General features: G+C 47.1%; 1 pseudogene; it reads right to left on the bottom strand.

Annotated features, from left to right (window-relative positions):
- Positions 1 to 1,272: 1,272 nt before the first annotated feature.
- LOC100599210 lies at positions 1,273 to 1,674 on the bottom strand (annotated as a pseudogene).
- Between the last annotated feature and the right edge of the window lie 1,178 nt (positions 1,675 to 2,852).

Raw genomic sequence — 2,852 nt, 5'->3', positions numbered from 1 at the left:
GAGACCCCCTCCTATGTAGGAGGCTGAGCCCACTTCCACCATAAAGGCTGAAAGGCCAGCTGCCCGCCTGCCCTTGCGATAGGGGTAGGCATGTAACCTAGGCTCTGCCAGCCAGACCCACTTTCCCTAACTTGGCATTTAGCACTAGAGTTGCAGAGGCTGCACGAGGCAGAAGCAATTGTGGAAAATTTCCAGGGTGGCAGAGGCAGTAGTATCAGAGGCAGCTTCCCTTGTCCCTGCCCAGAGCTGGCAGGCAATGGTTGTGCCAGCCGAAGGGCTGGGGCTTAACTGCAGAAATGGTTTAGTCTTGGATCTTGGTTCCTCAGCTCTCTCAGCGATTCTGTGAACTACCCAATACCCTTCCAATGAATCCTTTTCCTGCTTAAAGTCAGAAGGATTTTCTGTTGCTTACAGTTAAGGATCTGGTTGAAAAGGGTGATGCTTTTGCAACTCACTTTTTAAATTTTTTATTTTAGAGACAGGATCAGCCAGGTATGATGGCTTATGCCTGTAATCCCAACACTTTGGAAGGCTGAAGTGGAAGGATCCCTTGAGGCCAGGAATTCAAGACCAGCCTGGGCAACATAGTGAGACCCTCGTCTCTTTAAAAAAATAAATAAATAAGGCCAACCACGGTAGCTCACACCTGTAATCCCAGCACTTTGGGAATCCGAGGCAGGCGGATCATGAGGTCAGGAGATTGAGACCATCCTGGCTAACACAGTGAAACCCTGTCTCTACTAAAAATACGAAAAAAAAAATAATAATGATAATTAGCCAGGTGCGGTGGCAGGTGCCTGTAGTCCCAGTTGCTCGGGAGGCTGAGGCAGGAGAATGGCATGAACCCAGGAGGCGGAGCTTGCAGTGAGCCAAGATCACACTGCTGCACTCCAGCCTGGGCGACAGAGCGAGATTCTGTCTCAATCAATCAATCAATCAATCAATAAAATAAAATTAGCCCATGTAGTGGCATATGCCTATAGTCCCAGCTACTAGAGAGCTGAGGTGGGAGGATCACTCGAGTCCAGGAGTTTGAGACCAGCTTGGGAAACGTAGTGAAACCTCATCTCTACAAAAAATTTAAAAATTAGATGGTTAGGGTGGCATGGTTAGTCCCAGCTACTGGGGAGGTTGAGGTGGGAGGATCGCTTGAGCCCAGGAGTTCTAGGCTGCAGTGAGCCATGATTTTGCCACTGCACTCCAGCCTGAGTGACAGAGCAAGACCCTGTCTTTTTTTTTTTCCATGAGGCATTTTATTTGTAAATATATGTATTACATCCCTAGAAAAAAGAATCCCAGGATTTTCCCTCCTGTGTGTTTTCGTCTTGCTTCTTCACGTTCCATGATGCCAGCTGAGGTTGTCAGTACAATGAAACCGAACTGCTGGGATGGAAGCAGATTATTCTGCCATTTTTCTAGATCTTTGAGTTGCACATCAAATCTGGGGCTGATCACTCCACACTTGTTTAGCCTGCCTGTGAGGTTCACAACAATCTTCCCAGCTCTGTGATCATCAATGATTTCAAATTCACCAGTGTAACCATGCTTCATCATCACAGCGAGAAACTGGACGATGACTTTGGAGCACGGCCTAATTAGCACCTGGCGTTTGCCTGTCTTTTCGGCATTGTTGATGCTCTTGAGAGCATCCGCCAGGACATTGATGCACACCATTGTGGCGTCGTGGAAAGATGGCGAAAGAGCTTTTTTTTTTTTTTTTTTTTAAAGAGACAACTTATCAACTATATTTATTCCATTCTTGGGGCACAGTTGTTTCCAAATTTTAGTATTGTGAACAGTGCTATGACACATATCCTTGTACACCTGTCTCCTTGTGTCCATGTATGAAAGTTTACATAGGGTCTAAGCATCTGCAGCTTCACTAGGTATTGACAAACTCCCAAGTAATTGTACCGGTTTACCCAACCATCAGTGTGAATATGAGTTCGGGTTTCCTACATATTTACCACCATTTGGTTTTAGCAAATCCATTACTTTTTTCCAATTTTATGGGACATTATATCTCACTGTTGCTTTGATTTCTATGTTCTTGATTATAGATGAGGCTTAGCAACTTGTCATATGAAAGGTTATTGGGGGCTGGGCAAGGTGGTTGACACCTGTGATCCCAGCACTTTAGGAGGCAGAGGCAGGATTGCTTGAGCCCAGGAGTTCAAGGCCAGTCTAGGCAACACAGCAAGAACCTGTCTCTATTAATAAAAAAGAAAAAAGAAAAGAAAGGTTATTGGGAAGCCCCAGAATGGAAGTCTCTGTGGCTCTTTCCTCTTGAGCTGGTCCATTTCCCCAGAGAGGAATTTTCCTGGAAGTCAGCGTCCACTCACCCATGCTCTTTCCAGGTTGTTACCTCCCTCCATCCTCAGCTGAGTCTGGGGTTGCCAAGGTCACCAAATCGAGCATGTATATGGCACAGCCTTGCCAGAGAAGAGGCCAGTGTTCTGCTTGGAGCAGGGAGGGGCAGTGCCTGGCTGCATGCGATGAGAGTGGTCTCTGGAAGACTTTCAGCTTCTCCTCTCTTTCAGCCCCATGCTGAACCCCCGCCCTTCAGAAGCACCTGCTGCCTTGTGCAGGCTCTGCATTACAAACCCACTTCCTTTTGGCTGGCCAGGTCCTCTGCATACTTGGTGCCACCTTCTCCCTGCTGCTGACTCTGTCACCCTCCAGCCATCCCCTTTCCAGCTTCCAAAATTCTGCCAGCGCTGTGTGCTGCTCTCTCCTGTCCTGTTCATTCCCTTTGTCCTTTTGGCTTTATATTTCTTAAATTCCTTGACTGTCTTTTCAGAGGAAAGGGGCTTCCATGGGGAGAAGAGTGTATGTTAGGCCCACCATTTTTA

The sequence above is a fragment of the Nomascus leucogenys genome, chromosome 22a (assembly GCF_006542625.1).
Source record: "Nomascus leucogenys isolate Asia chromosome 22a, Asia_NLE_v1, whole genome shotgun sequence".
Lineage (NCBI taxonomy): Eukaryota > Metazoa > Chordata > Mammalia > Primates > Hylobatidae > Nomascus > Nomascus leucogenys.
This window is presented reverse-complemented; position numbering and strand designations above follow the sequence as displayed.